The sequence below is a fragment of the Brachycentrus maculatus genome, unplaced genomic scaffold, assembly GCF_059751285.1.
Source record: "Brachycentrus maculatus isolate JH-2025_06_01 unplaced genomic scaffold, ASM5975128v1 h1tg000261l, whole genome shotgun sequence".
Lineage (NCBI taxonomy): Eukaryota > Metazoa > Arthropoda > Insecta > Trichoptera > Brachycentridae > Brachycentrus > Brachycentrus maculatus.
In genome coordinates this window covers 1,481,984-1,499,765 of record NW_028281012.1, presented here as the reverse complement: position 1 = coordinate 1,499,765, position 17,782 = coordinate 1,481,984, and the positions used below count along the sequence as shown (strand labels likewise).

Here is a 17,782-nt window from a genome sequence, read left to right as displayed (position 1 = left end):
GATCTGCTCATGAAAAGTTATACTAATCAACCCATTGATTTGGGCACATTTTAAACTTAGAACCTAAATAAACTTCAACTTAAATAAAAGTTACATTAAATCACCGTCTATTAAGTCATGAATCACCAATTACCACATTGGAAATTGAAATCCCCTTCAAGCGTAGTGGTTGACACGTTTGTCAACCAGACTTAAGGTTTAGGTTCGATTCCTGGCAAGGATGATGTTAAATGTAAAGGAAATTTTACATTGCTGTTTCATAGTTCCCGAAATGGAACTTGAAGCGTAAGACTACCTCAGTTACATTCATGTGTTATAATTTATTGGTGGTACATTGGGATTGGAGTACCGATGTAGTGCCTTATGGACCTGTGCGCGGACAAGAAAACAATGGCATAGAAATTTATTACACCTAAAATATTTTTTAAAGATTCTATTTTATAAAAAAATCTTCATTTTCATTTGCAAAATTCACCTCCCTTTCTTCCCAATGGTAAAAAGTAAAAAACCTTTTAATATGTAAGATTTTTTTACAGATTTTGTGAAATTGGGATTTCGAAACTGGAAAATGCCAGCAAAAAAACCCTCATATTCTGATTATTTAGTTAGGTAGCGTTTTCACATGAATTCAGAGTAGGTAACAATCATTGAGAGGTATATTGTGGCTTGTAAATATGTACACACAAATAAATGGGAGACCATCCCGATCATTTATGATCTCCGGCTGCACTAACAATAGTTATTTATTTATTTTAAATAAGTTATTTTATGTTAATATTTTATCATTTGTTTATTTACATAATAATTTGACTGTAATAGGTTCATATGCATAGGATACCCTGATGTCATAATTTTTAGACTGGATGTATGGTGACATGGTTTGGTAAAAAGTCATAATTAAAACAAATGTTATAGGATTCACTATTCATTTATTTCATAAAAATTGTCAATTTCGTAATCATTAAATTACTCACAATCTGTTGGTGGAATTACAAAAAAAAAATGGTTCAATATTTTTCATGGATCGGAATGAAATGTTACATAAAAAGATTTTTGACACTTGTTCTTATTTCTATTGCTGAACACTTTGACTACGAATCACATTAATTTACGCCTAATATTACTACTGTCATTAAGTCTCTTGGTAATGAGCTGCTGGCATTCCTTGTTACATATTTGGTTCTGCTAAGATTATTCTAAGGATTATGCAAGTGCCTAATTGAGAGTCGGATATTATCTACCCCTGTAAGGTATTCTCGATACAGCATCGAGAGTTGATGAGCTGAGATGAAATTACGGATAGAACTCGAGAGTTCGTCTACTAAATAACAAATAAATAATAATACATCTGCATGGTTGACATTATCACCTTTGTTTTATCAAAGGATTGTATCCGATACAATAATTATTTTAAACAGTTTAATAAATTAATAACAAAGGGCTAAAATTTATGCCGTCATCAAAAATGAACCTGATGTAATAAATACTTAAAAAATAAATGATTTAAATACTGAACAATAATTGAAGAACATAGATCTATAAATCTATTGACAAATGTGAATTAAACATCATATTTGAAAGATATAACTATGTTAGCTATAAGTTTCATGCGCTTGTACAAGTTTAGTTCTCATTTAAAGTGACGCCTAGTGACTGAATTATGCTTTAAGGGTCTTCATGAGAGCGTCCGTGCGTGAAGAAGGACTTGGGTGTCTCAACGGGGAAGCCAAGTGCACGAGACCAAACCTGTGCCAGCACACCGAGAGCACGGGACACGCCAGACAGGACCGTGTAGTAATTCATCTCCTTCAGCCCATAATACTGCAACATTACATACTTGGTTATGCATACAGTACATTCAACTAAAAATACAATTACATTGGTTTTGAAAAAAAAAGGGAAACTTGGAAATGCGAAATATTGGGCGATTCAATAATCGAGAATTGAATGTTAAATTTGAAGGACATTTATTAGGCACATTTTGTTACATGAGAGAGAAGAAAGATATAACGTAGCGAGAAGTAGAAAGAGAGCTATATATTCCGACACCATGGATGTGGAGCAAAAGAGAGCACCGTACATACAGCAATACAAGTGATAGAATAAGGTGTAGATGTACACGTCAGACGTGCATTGTGTTAGTAATATTTATCATATATAATAAAAATTAAAATCAAACATTGATTTTTAGAGTCTGCTAATTTGTAATTTATTATTAAAAAAACATAAAAAATTAAATTAGTGATAACTGTTTGTAACAAACTTGTCATTTTTTTGTTTGTGGCTTGCCAATTGTTTGTGAAAAATTTGGCATTTAATTTCTAAAAACTTCGAATGAACATAATATTTTTAATGCAATTATTTATTTATTTAGAGATACTCTCTCTCTCTCTCTCTCTATAAGTGTTTCGTAATCTCACACCTTGGATACATGTGTTATTTGCAAAAACTCATGAAAGGGTTAGTTATGCAAAGAGTCGAGAAATCTAAGATTGCAGTTGGATACAAATACATACCATATGTAAGAACAGTTACCGGAAGTAAAACTCCGGAGTGGGCATCTATATTGGGCCATGGGTTCTTGGCCTTGCCCAACTCGGTCAGGATTGGAGGAACTACCTTGTACACATTGGATATGAGACGGTACAGCTTGTCATCAGGCAAATGTTTCAGGACAAACTCACGCTGGCAGGTGTATCTGAATTTAAGAAGAAACAAATTTATATCATAATTTTACCCATTTCAAATTATGTTAATGGTATACCCTGAGGTTATTATGTTGTGTTTTGAATATTGAAAGCATGAATATTGTCGATCATATTGATATATTATTTTGAGAAATAAAAAGACTTTGTTTTTTGATCCACTCACATTTTTATTAACCAACTAGTTTCGGCATCAACCTGTTGCCCTCTTCAGAGGGCAACAGGTTGTTGCCGAAACTAGTTGGTTACTAAAAATGTGAGTGAATAAAAAAAAAGTCTTTTTATTTCTCAAAATAATATTTTATTATGTTGTAACCAATGCGGTTACGAGCGATGCGAAAAAACTAAAATCGACTGCTGGCCTCCACCAAACTCTGTCCGAGCTTGCCACCGTTGTAAGGGGTGGCGTTCTAGACAGCCCTGTTGTACCCAGCCAAGCTAGATATAGACGGAGGTGACTAGAAGGCGAGCCGGGAAGAACAAAGCACTAGACCGACAAGTCAACCTCAATAGCTCTGAAAAAAGCTTTTGGAAAAGGTGCAGAGAGGCGAAGCGGTCCAGGCTGGCGGCGCGGCGAGGTCCCGAAGAGCGGGAGCGGAGAAATGAAACACAAGTTTCGGCAGTAAAAACAGAACAGAACTAATTTATTTAACCAAAGTGGGCCCTATATATACTTGACCGCTGTGTGTCCCTTGACAGTGGGGACGTCCGACCAATCAGCGGTCGAGGGAAAAGGACAGCCATATCGCTTTCCCTTTCTAAAGTGCACCTTAGGGGCTACGGTTTTATACCGTACCGCGTGCATACACATATTTGACAACAATAATATTCGCTAATACATTGATATTATTCCCTATACAATATTCTACATGCATATACAAGAGATTCTTATCATTATTGGTTACATCGTTAACGTGATACATGAAGTTCAGAATAATTTACATATAAAGGGTACAAATCACCTACCCGGTTCATAGGCATTTCATAATGTGAAAGGTAAACAACTGAACGGAAACAAAACATTTTTGCATTATTGCCAAAAAAGATTTTTTTTAAAAGTGCGAAATAGCGAATTGTGCGAAAGATGAGGTCCGCCCATACTATACTCTATTTTAGAGGCCTGTCTGCAGGTAGGATAGTTAGGAATGGGAAGGAATATGTGAAAAATACTCTCGGATAGGTACAATATTAATTTTATGAACTCTTTTCTTAATGACTTGCCTTTTTTTTACTGCAATTTTCTTACATTTGATACGATCCAGGTTATTTATTTACCTAATGATTAAGTTTTATCACAAATTAAAAATGATTATTTTTGATAGGACTATGTGCTCTTTTAAAAACTTTGGGTGTGTTGTTCATTTTCTGGGTCGAAGTTATGGTTTAGACATAATAAATCTTTTTACCAGCAAAATGATTTTTTCGTCTCTCAATTTCATTGAATAATGTCAAATTCAATATAGCCTAAATATATCATGAACATTAAACTCTGTAAAATGCATATTTAGCCATTTTTCTGCACTGAACCAAGTCGGGAAAGTGACAAAACGCATCTTACCGAGTTTTGTCAATGGCATTTTTAGGTTATTTTGATTTTGACATTTGAGTTTTCTTTAAGTCTTTATAAGGCTGTTGAGTATAATTATCTACTGACTTTTCTGCGTAGGCTCTTTTTAGTGTGGCTAGTAAGAATATTTATTTCATTCTATTTTTTTTTCAACACATATTCTGTCCCCGTAGAAATATTTACCCACTACTCGGAATTTTACTGTCGACTTTTGATATCCTTGCGAGACATACCGGTTCCGTCGGATCTGAAGTCATGATTTATAAAAGTATCAGATACTTTTAGACAGTATGTTAGGGATTCTTTCAGGTTATAGTTGTGATATTATTAAAAAATATACCTTTTTCGCGTCAATGTTTATAAACCACATGTAATAAATTGATATAAATGTAATACATACCGTGTGTAACTAAAAAAATCATAAATTTATTTATATGTTACTGACTTACACCATAAGATCAAATTTACGCGCAACGTGTTCATGCACCGATCAAGAGCACCGATCCGAAGAAATATGGACAATGGCACAAGCCAATCCAAGCCAATCCAAGCCAATTATCGTTTTAAAACGCTAACTGACGTGCTGGACGGTAAAATTCCATGTATTTCCGTGTAATCCCTCTAAGGGCGTTTGTCCCAATAATTCGATCACGCTAATCTGTCGTGGTCGCTTTCATTTTTCAAAACCGGACTGCCGGTCGGTAAAATTCCGTGTAGTGCACAAACACCCTTACTGTATGCAGGTTACCGGGGAGATGAAGGCATAACAATCCATTATGGTCACGATCCTTAAGCACACACTATCATTGTACAACTAGTAAGTTTTAACTTACATGCTCCGCTGACAGTGATGGGGACTTTAAAAATTGAAAGTTTAAGTTTATATAATATTTTTATATTTCATCGCGAAAAACTTTCCATGATTGATTAAATACTGATATAAGATTCAAAAAAGGTTTTTTATTATCAGATAGGTCCGAATGGAAACCAAAAATTTATGTATTGGACCTGTGGAGGCAGGGGGGACAGATTTAGAAGAACATAAGTACAGAGTAAGATCCGATCATTCTTAAGATCTGCATCAGTAGACCTGCATTTTTTCTAACTATCCATGTTTTCTGTCCATGTTTTTGTTCGTACAATTCAATTTCAATTTATTCAATAATTAAAGTATACATTACAAACTAACATTTAAGGCGTATACATAAAAATATTAATTTTTTTTTTTTTTAAAGTAAGCAAGAAGACTCTTGTTAAATGTGTAGAAGAATCCCGCTTCGGAAGACTCCTTCGGACACATGGAACAGATCAATATCCAATGTGATATAGTTTAACATAGCGGTAGCTCTTCCTACTGGCGTAACCATTGGCAGGTTGGTCCTGTGTATAGGAATTACAATGTACAACCGTGTCCTATATTCATTTTTGGCGAAATCTAGACTGAGAAAATAATTATTTATTGATTTGTACGTTTAATTTGTAGAACTCCATTTTAATTTATGTATTAATTTTAAATCAAACACAGATTTTTTGAGTCTACTAAGTTTAGAAGACTCAAAAACTAGTAGACTCACTAACTTAGTAGACTCAAAAAATCTGTGTTTGATTTAAAATTAATACATAAAAAAATTAAAAAAGAGAAAATAATTTTTTAACATTTTTATTTTTATTTCATTGAACGTAGATAAACATACATACTGGTCCTATGAACAATTTAAATTACCCATTTCAATATCCAATATACAAATCCTGGTAAAATTTTACGTGGTAACGAAGACACTACACAGGGCCGGTACTCTCACTTGAAATCTGCTTTCGCTATTGGTTTTTGTCACGTGAGTCTAAAACGACAATAATTTACAGGAGAATGTGATGATTTAAACTGCACGATGCATATCCTTACATCGCGATGTAAGGATAAGGAAGGCGAGGAATGATTTTATATATTTTTTGTTCAATATTTTCTTACCAGGATTTTTGAATACTGGTAAAATTAATAATTTATAACAGTGTAATAATTTATATAATATAATGTAACAAGTACAACAGTCAACATGTTTTATGGATCGTAAAATGTTACTGATTAATGGTTTGGTTAGGATTGCTCAGGATTGGTCTGGTTTGGTCAGAATTGGTCTGATTTGGTCAGGATCGGTCTGATTTGGTCAGGTTTGGTCAGGATTGGTCAGGATTGGTCTGACTTAGTCAGGTTTTGTTAGGATTACTTGGTACGGAAGTGAGCAGTAGATTCTTGTACAATGGGTACGGGAACAAGTACTTCATATTGTGGAATACAGGCGCTAGCTTATAACATCCCCGTAAATTGTACCTTAGGGTACAATTTACGTGATAATATTAAAGTGATAATGCGTTTTGTATTTGCAAAATGAGCCACGTGGAAGAATGCATACCTTGCTCCAATATTAGCAAATTCACATCTCCCTTCAGCACCAGTATAACTGGCGACCGGCACAACATTCCTAAACACACAAGCGACACACACGTTAATTAAAAAGAACTATGAGACAATGAATCATTGTAACTCGTAACTGGGAAAACAATTACAGATGAAATTGGGCATGTCTCATCAAAGTTTTGACTAAAACAAAATGTAATTTAAGTCATGAGTTTTCATCATAAAAATTGAAAAGGTTCAAAAAAAGGATTCCATCACTCGAAATATATTTTTTTATTTAATAAAAAAGTCATTCAAAAACTTAATTAAATGATTAATTTTGCGCCATCCTATATTTTGATTATAATATATGATTAGATTATATGTTTGTAATCAGCTATCGTGTCAAATCAATTTCCGTTAGAATTGTGAATTTATCATTATAAGCTATGGAGGAAAGGGATGGTAATATCGCCCGTGAAAACTGAATAGTACATCAGTCATCGAGAGTACATATGTTTTAGTAAATTGTTCAAAATTTTACAAAATACCAGTTTGCTAAGTACGTTGGATATTCATTTTCAAGTAGGTACGCGTTCACGCGAGTACTCTAATATTAGAGAAATCTCTGCAAACAAACATTCGAAAATATTGAAGGAATCTCAAACAAAATCATTCGAATTTTCATACGAATAGAATCGTATGAGCCGATTTTAAATTGTAATCCGCATTTTTCGGCATGGATGTGCTGTGAAAATTGTCCGTTTAGTATTTATTTATATTTTTAATATTTTACTGAGAACCCGACAAACAAATTACTGTGGAAAATAAATTGAAAAGTGTTAAAATGAAAATTTTCCGTCGACTGGCGGGGATCTTCTTTCCTTCAACCTCTTCCGAGGACTCGTGCGGTAGGCGGCGCAAACGGTCCTGTTCGCGACGGCGGAAGAGGCGTCGCTCGTGCTCGAAAACGTTCAAGGCGAGACGCTGCAGAGATTCAAAGACCGGCCGCTTCAAGAGGAGCCGATTTTAAATTATAATCCGCATTTTTCGGCATGGATGTGTTGTAAAAATTTTCCGTTTAAAATTGAGAAGTGAAATAAAGTGAGCACTGGAGCACGGGTGACGCCTCTTACGTCGTCGCGAACTTGCGCCGCCTACCGCAGGGGTGCTCTGAAGAGGTTGAAGGAAATATCATACTCGCCAGTTTACGCCATATAGATTTTTTCATGTTTACTTCACTTCAGTGAAGTAAACATGAAAAAAATCTATCTGGCGTCGACTGGCGGGTATGATATTTCCTTCAACCTCTTCAGAGCACCCCTGCGGTAGGCGGCGCAAGTTCGCGACGACGTAAGAGGCGTCACCCGTGCTCCAGGCACCGGAGGAGGCGGCCCAGAAGGAGGTCCTGCTCCAGGAGGTGCAGGCGCTGCGGCCGGTTGCGCGGCAGCAATCGCCCGAGCCGGAGAAAAACGTTCCAGGCGAGACGCTGCAGAGTTTAAAGACCGGCCGCTTCAAGAGGAGCCGGTGCTGCAAGTCCAACTCACTATCAGAAAAAGGAGGCGCCGAAGTTGTTGAAATTTCAAGTACTCCTGAATTTATTTCAACCCTGCAATATTCTGTATCGTACTTCTATTTGTATAGTATTTATTGTATTGTTCAAATAAATTGTTTACACGTACGTTTCTTTTTTAACACCTCCTCCGCGATGGTGGGTCTGATCAGACCCACCATCGCGGAAAATTATTAATTACTTAATAGGTAATTTTTTTACGTCGTTTTCCTTTAGTGTAATCGTTTTTCAAACAATTACATACAAATTGAGATATAAACAAAAATTATCGGACCAGATTCGAATGAGTTATTTTAAAAAAAAGAACAAATAAAAGATCAAAAATCATATTGAGTAAGGTCAGTTGTTCGCTATCAATGTGTTAGTGTGCCGTCTGCCGTGCCTTCGAACTCCCCAAAACAAAAGCAAACATTGTCAATCTTTGGCGATTGATTCTGTATATTGTTTTTTTTACATTCGTTTTAAACTGATTTATTTGTTTACTTGTATGAAAAATACTAAGGATCACGTTTAAAAAAAGTGTAATCATTACATAAGTTGTTAATATTTTCATAAATTGATTCGGCAGTTACTTTTTGGTAAAATCTAACCATTTTTAATTTAAGTTTTACTTAGAAAATACCACAAATAGTGGTAATATATAGTATATAATAGATTTATGTATATATACAACACCGACATACACAAAGTTACTAACTTCAAAACTTCACAATAAACTGTTTTATGTTTGAACAATTTCTAGTTTTTAAAAAAAAAATCTTTTGACACTTTACCACAATGAATGGCAGGAAAAAAAAATCTCATAACGAGATTGGACGACTTTTGGACAGTTCTAAAATTGAAAGAAAATTGAGAAAGTAGTGTAGATGACAGTGATTTAGAATTCAAAAACCTTAGATACAGAATTTGAAAGTGAAACAGAAAACGTGGTTTTGTAAGAAATGTCAGTAAGTGATGAAGACATCGATTTTAACAAGAAAAGTAGCGATTGTCTTCTGATTTTTTGATAATAATTTACTTGTCAATATTAAAATTAAATTTGTTACCTATTATGTCTAACGAACTTGTATATAAAAATAATTTATACCCAAAAATTAGTTTTATTTATTACCGTACAAAATTATATTCATAATTTCTAAGACCCGCAAATCTATGTAAGAAATGGCGAACATTAAATGAATATTTACACCATTTTGGGCAATTCTGTTTATATTTTTCAATGAAAATTTTACCATTTTCACTGTATTTAAAATAAATTTTAACTGCATTATGGACAAAAATTTATCTTGAATTATGAACTCAAGTCAAAATCCCAGAATCATTTTGTGTTTTTTGGAGCTAACCGCCACGTTTTATATTTGAAGATAACAAATAAAAGTTTAAAATTCTATCTTTTATGATATTGACTTAAAATATAGTTAAAAAATTAAAAACACAAATTATTTGAATTCAGTAAAAATAAACATGTTTACAACCACTGCTTCATGCCGATCATGCCTCACGCGGATGCGACATGCTACGCGGTGGTAGTTAGCAGCTGCGCTATAAAATAGTTAGTCTGTGTATATAAATAGTTAGTCTGTGGTCTGTGGCGCAAGCTTGCAGGCGGCTTTCCTGTTCTACCACGCCATACAACGGCATTCTTTCGAGTCTTTCTTTCAAGGGTGTTTCAAGGTAAGACTTATTTTGAATGATTGCACTTGCTGACTGGAATTGAGATATTATCCTTGCTCGGATTGCGAAAACTTGTTATTCACTTCAGAGACGCCAAGACTACCAGGATCACCCCCGCCATCTGCAATCGGTCATATACAGTGACGAGGCGCTCCACGAGCTGCTCTCCGGCGTGACCAACGCTCGGGGAGGCTTCCTGCTCGACATCTTGGCCATGCTCCAGCTCACGAAGACCAAGAATGTACTCGATAGTAATCATCCAAAATAAAAGTGCAATGGAGACATCATGAGTGATCAGATAACGGAAAGTCACTGTTCACTCTTCAGAGATACACGATTATCAAGGAATTCCAATTATCAAGGATTCGCCACTCTGGTCTATTTTGCGTAACCCTCTTCAGCTCCTCATACTTTAGACAGCCCGTGTCCTCGTAAAAGTGGCAAAGATATTCGCGGCGTGGGCGTCCTCTGGCGTTTTTTATTCTCGAACATTGATCAATCAATTGATTTTGCTGTGTGTGATTGTAAATATTTGTTACTTAAGCTGTCATTCTTTCTGTGAATAGCTGTTCCCCAATAAAGGTATTTTTTATGCCACACTCAGGGAACAGCCTTCGTAATATGTTTATAAGCAGTAATGAAATGTCGATTAAAGATGTAGAACAACCCTGAAGCCCCCCATTTATGTACATGCGGAGTGCTTTCACACTAGTGAAAGCACTTCGCGTTCACCCCCTACTCGTATTCTTTCTGAGCACTAATAAACTTATAACAATAGAGCAGGAATAAACTAATTAGAATAGAATACTCGCCTTGTTTCTTTTACTCAACCCCTTTCTGGCTCCCGATCTACCTACCGCCTCACTGTACTGACATGCAGACCAATCGGAAAGCCCTAGTCGGTGCCCAGATGCTCTGATTGTATGCTACTGTTTATGATGGTACAGAAAGCTGAGGTAGGTCTGGGGGTACAGTCATAGTTACAGTCTAACCTCTCGAGTAGTAAGTTATTAATAAAAAGGTTGTACCCTGCAGAGTGAGTTTTTTATATGATTTATCTATTATTCTAAGGCTGAATTATGGTAGAGACTGACCGGTACATTTTGTCGTAACATCGCTCGAGGCGAGCATCCGAAACTATGGATGGAGTGCTCGGCTCGCTATACTGATTATACAAAAGGCTCGCATCGTAACGCGTTATGACGAAATGGCTCCGGTCAGTCGCTACCATTAGATTGAATATCAAAATTTTAAACATATGTCATGCATATACTGTGGAATCTCAGTATATGTCTGCTTTGGAATAAGTCCAACTTGGTATACGTCATGGATGCCAAACATTTTGCTTGGTTTAGCCTTCGTTTGGAATACGACTTGCATGCATGCAAGAACTTATTAGTTAATAGCATTGTCTGGGAAGACCAGGATGATCAGAATGTTTCGAAAATGTGACATTGTCTGGGAAGACCAGACAATGTCACATTTTCGAAACATCCTGAGGAGAAGGCAAAAGCAAAGTTCTTTAGACAGATTTTTAGTAAGAGTAAAACTTGATGAGCCTCAACCAGTCATTCCTGATGCTTTACTGGAAGCGGACTCTCCTTACAAATAATAACATCTCCTTCTCAGCATCATAAGCACTTGATTCTTCTCACCAAGGTAAAGTAAGGTTAAATGTTATTTATTTCACCTTGTTTCACACCAAGTTCTATTTTATTTATGTAGCTCTGACATGAAAAGAAAAAGACTTTATTTTATCTTTATTTAGTTATATGTACTAAAGATTTAGTTAAACTTTTTGTTTAAATTTATCATTGTTTTAATCCAAATTTATCTATTTTAGTACTAAGCAGTATTTGAATTAATTTAAACAACCACGTCAATGTAAAGCGCTTAGAGTGTCAAAAATGAAGACTCCAAGAAGCATATCAGGCAAGAGTCTTCGAGATAGAATAAGAAATGCCATGATCAGGGAAATATGGAAGATGGAAGATGTCGTTAGGTGGGGAAGTCAACGAAGGAGACAATGGTATATGCACGTGAGGAGAATGGAACCATCCAGACCCCCTCCCCCACATCGCACTGTACGGCCAACCCCATGGTAGACGACTCTCGGGCAGACCACCGAAGAGATGGGTCGATAGCAGGGAATCGACATCGCAGGAGGCGATGGCCTTAAAAACAGGCCGCAAGGCCTACAATAAGAAGAAGAAGAAGAAGTCAATGTATATGCGAAAAAAAAGATTTTTTCGTGGGAAGGGATTATTTATTTCTTATGGAAAAAATATGTTTGGTATACGTCCTATTCAGTATAAGTCTCATGATCTGGCATGGATTAAGGACGTATACCGAGGTTCCACTGTAATAAATAAAAATTGTCAATCTGATTTTTATATTCACCCCAAATGTGGGGCCATACGCTACTTGACCTGGTATTTTATGGCCCCACGGTTGGGGCGGTACGCACGGAGAGGTAATGTTGGATGACAGCAAGCTGGAAAATGGACGGTCGTTGGTTAGCGATGTCCTGGGTGGAGATCTGCTCATGAAAAGTTATACTAATCAACCCATTGATTTGGGCACATTTTAAACTTAGAACCTAAATAAACTTCAACTTAAATAAAAGTTACATTAAATCACCGTCTATTAAGTCATGAATCACCAATTACCACATTGGAAATTGAAATCCCCTTCAAGCGTAGTGGTTGACACGTTTGTCAACCAGACTTAAGGTTTAGGTTCGATTCCTGGCAAGGATGATGTTAAATGTAAAGGAAATTTTACATTGCTGTTTCATAGTTCCCGAAATGGAACTTGAAGCGTAAGACTACCTCAGTTACATTCATGTGTTATAATTTATTGGTGGTACATTGGGATTGGAGTACCGATGTAGTGCCTTATGGACCTGTGCGCGGACAAGAAAACAATGGCATAGAAATTTATTACACCTAAAATATTTTTTAAAGATTCTATTTTATAAAAAAATCTTCATTTTCATTTGCAAAATTCACCTCCCTTTCTTCCCAATGGTAAAAAGTAAAAAACCTTTTAATATGTAAGATTTTTTTACAGATTTTGTGAAATTGGGATTTCGAAACTGGAAAATGCCAGCAAAAAAACCCTCATATTCTGATTATTTAGTTAGGTAGCGTTTTCACATGAATTCAGAGTAGGTAACAATCATTGAGAGGTATATTGTGGCTTGTAAATATGTACACACAAATAAATGGGAGACCATCCCGATCATTTATGATCTCCGGCTGCACTAACAATAGTTATTTATTTATTTTAAATAAGTTATTTTATGTTAATATTTTATCATTTGTTTATTTACATAATAATTTGACTGTAATAGGTTCATATGCATAGGATACCCTGATGTCATAATTTTTAGACTGGATGTATGGTGACATGGTTTGGTAAAAAGTCATAATTAAAACAAATGTTATAGGATTCACTATTCATTTATTTCATAAAAATTGTCAATTTCGTAATCATTAAATTACTCACAATCTGTTGGTGGAATTACAAAAAAAAAATGGTTCAATATTTTTCATGGATCGGAATGAAATGTTACATAAAAAGATTTTTGACACTTGTTCTTATTTCTATTGCTGAACACTTTGACTACGAATCACATTAATTTACGCCTAATATTACTACTGTCATTAAGTCTCTTGGTAATGAGCTGCTGGCATTCCTTGTTACATATTTGGTTCTGCTAAGATTATTCTAAGGATTATGCAAGTGCCTAATTGAGAGTCGGATATTATCTACCCCTGTAAGGTATTCTCGATACAGCATCGAGAGTTGATGAGCTGAGATGAAATTACGGATAGAACTCGAGAGTTCGTCTACTAAATAACAAATAAATAATAATACATCTGCATGGTTGACATTATCACCTTTGTTTTATCAAAGGATTGTATCCGATACAATAATTATTTTAAACAGTTTAATAAATTAATAACAAAGGGCTAAAATTTATGCCGTCATCAAAAATGAACCTGATGTAATAAATACTTAAAAAATAAATGATTTAAATACTGAACAATAATTGAAGAACATAGATCTATAAATCTATTGACAAATGTGAATTAAACATCATATTTGAAAGATATAACTATGTTAGCTATAAGTTTCATGCGCTTGTACAAGTTTAGTTCTCATTTAAAGTGACGCCTAGTGACTGAATTATGCTTTAAGGGTCTTCATGAGAGCGTCCGTGCGTGAAGAAGGACTTGGGTGTCTCAACGGGGAAGCCAAGTGCACGAGACCAAACCTGTGCCAGCACACCGAGAGCACGGGACACGCCAGACAGGACCGTGTAGTAATTCATCTCCTTCAGCCCATAATACTGCAACATTACATACTTGGTTATGCATACAGTACATTCAACTAAAAATACAATTACATTGGTTTTGAAAAAAAAAGGGAAACTTGGAAATGCGAAATATTGGGCGATTCAATAATCGAGAATTGAATGTTAAATTTGAAGGACATTTATTAGGCACATTTTGTTACATGAGAGAGAAGAAAGATATAACGTAGCGAGAAGTAGAAAGAGAGCTATATATTCCGACACCATGGATGTGGAGCAAAAGAGAGCACCGTACATACAGCAATACAAGTGATAGAATAAGGTGTAGATGTACACGTCAGACGTGCATTGTGTTAGTAATATTTATCATATATAATAAAAATTAAAATCAAACATTGATTTTTAGAGTCTGCTAATTTGTAATTTATTATTAAAAAAACATAAAAAATTAAATTAGTGATAACTGTTTGTAACAAACTTGTCATTTTTTTGTTTGTGGCTTGCCAATTGTTTGTGAAAAATTTGGCATTTAATTTCTAAAAACTTCGAATGAACATAATATTTTTAATGCAATTATTTATTTATTTAGAGATACTCTCTCTCTCTCTCTCTCTATAAGTGTTTCGTAATCTCACACCTTGGATACATGTGTTATTTGCAAAAACTCATGAAAGGGTTAGTTATGCAAAGAGTCGAGAAATCTAAGATTGCAGTTGGATACAAATACATACCATATGTAAGAACAGTTACCGGAAGTAAAACTCCGGAGTGGGCATCTATATTGGGCCATGGGTTCTTGGCCTTGCCCAACTCGGTCAGGATTGGAGGAACTACCTTGTACACATTGGATATGAGACGGTACAGCTTGTCATCAGGCAAATGTTTCAGGACAAACTCACGCTGGCAGGTGTATCTGAATTTAAGAAGAAACAAATTTATATCATAATTTTACCCATTTCAAATTATGTTAATGGTATACCCTGAGGTTATTATGTTGTGTTTTGAATATTGAAAGCATGAATATTGTCGATCATATTGATATATTATTTTGAGAAATAAAAAGACTTTGTTTTTTGATCCACTCACATTTTTATTAACCAACTAGTTTCGGCATCAACCTGTTGCCCTCTTCAGAGGGCAACAGGTTGTTGCCGAAACTAGTTGGTTACTAAAAATGTGAGTGAATAAAAAAAAAGTCTTTTTATTTCTCAAAATAATATTTTATTATGTTGTAACCAATGCGGTTACGAGCGATGCGAAAAAACTAAAATCGACTGCTGGCCTCCACCAAACTCTGTCCGAGCTTGCCACCGTTGTAAGGGGTGGCGTTCTAGACAGCCCTGTTGTACCCAGCCAAGCTAGATATAGACGGAGGTGACTAGAAGGCGAGCCGGGAAGAACAAAGCACTAGACCGACAAGTCAACCTCAATAGCTCTGAAAAAAGCTTTTGGAAAAGGTGCAGAGAGGCGAAGCGGTCCAGGCTGGCGGCGCGGCGAGGTCCCGAAGAGCGGGAGCGGAGAAATGAAACACAAGTTTCGGCAGTAAAAACAGAACAGAACTAATTTATTTAACCAAAGTGGGCCCTATATATACTTGACCGCTGTGTGTCCCTTGACAGTGGGGACGTCCGACCAATCAGCGGTCGAGGGAAAAGGACAGCCATATCGCTTTCCCTTTCTAAAGTGCACCTTAGGGGCTACGGTTTTATACCGTACCGCGTGCATACACATATTTGACAACAATAATATTCGCTAATACATTGATATTATTCCCTATACAATATTCTACATGCATATACAAGAGATTCTTATCATTATTGGTTACATCGTTAACGTGATACATGAAGTTCAGAATAATTTACATATAAAGGGTACAAATCACCTACCCGGTTCATAGGCATTTCATAATGTGAAAGGTAAACAACTGAACGGAAACAAAACATTTTTGCATTATTGCCAAAAAAGATTTTTTTTAAAAGTGCGAAATAGCGAATTGTGCGAAAGATGAGGTCCGCCCATACTATACTCTATTTTAGAGGCCTGTCTGCAGGTAGGATAGTTAGGAATGGGAAGGAATATGTGAAAAATACTCTCGGATAGGTACAATATTAATTTTATGAACTCTTTTCTTAATGACTTGCCTTTTTTTTACTGCAATTTTCTTACATTTGATACGATCCAGGTTATTTATTTACCTAATGATTAAGTTTTATCACAAATTAAAAATGATTATTTTTGATAGGACTATGTGCTCTTTTAAAAACTTTGGGTGTGTTGTTCATTTTCTGGGTCGAAGTTATGGTTTAGACATAATAAATCTTTTTACCAGCAAAATGATTTTTTCGTCTCTCAATTTCATTGAATAATGTCAAATTCAATATAGCCTAAATATATCATGAACATTAAACTCTGTAAAATGCATATTTAGCCATTTTTCTGCACTGAACCAAGTCGGGAAAGTGACAAAACGCATCTTACCGAGTTTTGTCAATGGCATTTTTAGGTTATTTTGATTTTGACATTTGAGTTTTCTTTAAGTCTTTATAAGGCTGTTGAGTATAATTATCTACTGACTTTTCTGCGTAGGCTCTTTTTAGTGTGGCTAGTAAGAATATTTATTTCATTCTATTTTTTTTTCAACACATATTCTGTCCCCGTAGAAATATTTACCCACTACTCGGAATTTTACTGTCGACTTTTGATATCCTTGCGAGACATACCGGTTCCGTCGGATCTGAAGTCATGATTTATAAAAGTATCAGATACTTTTAGACAGTATGTTAGGGATTCTTTCAGGTTATAGTTGTGATATTATTAAAAAATATACCTTTTTCGCGTCAATGTTTATAAACCACATGTAATAAATTGATATAAATGTAATACATACCGTGTGTAACTAAAAAAATCATAAATTTATTTATATGTTACTGACTTACACCATAAGATCAAATTTACGCGCAACGTGTTCATGCACCGATCAAGAGCACCGATCCGAAGAAATATGGACAATGGCACAAGCCAATCCAAGCCAATCCAAGCCAATTATCGTTTTAAAACGCTAACTGACGTGCTGGACGGTAAAATTCCATGTATTTCCGTGTAATCCCTCTAAGGGCGTTTGTCCCAATAATTCGATCACGCTAATCTGTCGTGGTCGCTTTCATTTTTCAAAACCGGACTGCCGGTCGGTAAAATTCCGTGTAGTGCACAAACACCCTTACTGTATGCAGGTTACCGGGGAGATGAAGGCATAACAATCCATTATGGTCACGATCCTTAAGCACACACTATCATTGTACAACTAGTAAGTTTTAACTTACATGCTCCGCTGACAGTGATGGGGACTTTAAAAATTGAAAGTTTAAGTTTATATAATATTTTTATATTTCATCGCGAAAAACTTTCCATGATTGATTAAATACTGATATAAGATTCAAAAAAGGTTTTTTATTATCAGATAGGTCCGAATGGAAACCAAAAATTTATGTATTGGACCTGTGGAGGCAGGGGGGACAGATTTAGAAGAACATAAGTACAGAGTAAGATC

The 17,782-nt window shown here is 35.4% G+C and overlaps 2 long non-coding RNA genes across 2 annotated transcripts; both read right to left on the bottom strand.

Moving 5' to 3' along the window:
• Positions 1-914: 914 nt before the first annotated feature.
• LOC148305817 (uncharacterized) lies at positions 915-4,328 on the bottom strand. Its single transcript, XR_015838108.1, has 3 exons — positions 3,927-4,328; positions 2,517-2,698; positions 915-1,821 (listed from the first exon to the last, which is right to left on the bottom strand). It is a non-coding gene; the product is annotated as an uncharacterized LOC148305817 (long non-coding RNA).
• A 9,036-nt stretch (positions 4,329-13,364) lies between these two features.
• Positions 13,365-16,778, bottom strand: LOC148305816 (uncharacterized). Its single transcript, XR_015838110.1, has 3 exons — positions 16,377-16,778; positions 14,967-15,148; positions 13,365-14,271 (listed from the first exon to the last, which is right to left on the bottom strand). It is a non-coding gene; the product is annotated as an uncharacterized LOC148305816 (long non-coding RNA).
• Between the last annotated feature and the right edge of the window lie 1,004 nt (positions 16,779-17,782).